Below are 853 nucleotides of genomic sequence, written 5' to 3' on the forward strand. Positions count from 1 at the left end.
AAAAGTTGAGCAAGCTGAGAGTGGATGTTCAAACCTTCAAGCAAAAGGATGGTGAATCCCTCTATGAAGCTTGGGAAAGATACAAGCAGTTGACCAAAAGATGTCCATCTGACATGTTTTCAGAATGGACCATATTAGATATATTCTGTTATGGTCTCTCTGAATTTTCGAAAATGTCATTGGACCATTCTGCAGGTGGATCTATTCACCTGAAGAAAACGCCTGAAGAGGCTCAAGAACTCATTGACATGGTTGCAAACAACCAGTTCATGTATACCTCTGAGAGGAATTCCTTGAATAATGGGATACCTCAGAAGAAAGGAGTTCTTGAAATTGATGCTCTGAATGCCATATTGGCTCAGAACAGAGTGTTGACTCAACAGGTCAACATGATCTCTCAAAATCTGAATGGATTGCAACATGCATCTAACAGCACTAGAGAGGCAGCTTCTGAAGAAGCTTATGATCCTGAGAACCCTGCCATGGCAGAGGTTAATTACTTGGGTGAACCTTATGGAAACACTTATAACCCATCATGGAGAAATCACCCAAATTTCTCTTGGAAGGATCAACAAAAGCCTCAACAAGGCTTTAACATTGGTGGACGCAATAGGCTGAGTAATAATAAGCCATATCTATCATCTTCTTAGCAACAGACAGAGAATTCTGAACAAAACACTTCTAATTTAGCCAATATAGTCTCTGATCTGTCAAAGGCCACTTTCAGTTTCATGACTGAAACAAGATCCTCCATCAGAAATCTGGAGGCACAAGTGGGCCAGCTGAGTAAGAAAGTCATTGAAACTCCTCCTAGTACTCTCCCAAGCAATACAGAAGAAAATCCAAAAGGAGA

At 40.7% G+C, this 853-nt stretch overlaps 1 non-coding gene across 1 annotated transcript; it reads right to left on the reverse strand.

The window, feature by feature from the left end:
- Window positions 1–11: 11 nt before the first annotated feature.
- LOC127740986 (small nucleolar RNA R71) lies at window positions 12–115 on the reverse strand. Its single transcript, XR_008001841.1, has one exon. It is a non-coding gene; the product is annotated as a small nucleolar RNA R71 (small nucleolar RNA).
- Between the last annotated feature and the right edge of the window lie 738 nt (window positions 116–853).

This window comes from Arachis duranensis, chromosome 7, assembly GCF_000817695.3.
Source record: "Arachis duranensis cultivar V14167 chromosome 7, aradu.V14167.gnm2.J7QH, whole genome shotgun sequence".
Lineage (NCBI taxonomy): Eukaryota > Viridiplantae > Streptophyta > Magnoliopsida > Fabales > Fabaceae > Arachis > Arachis duranensis.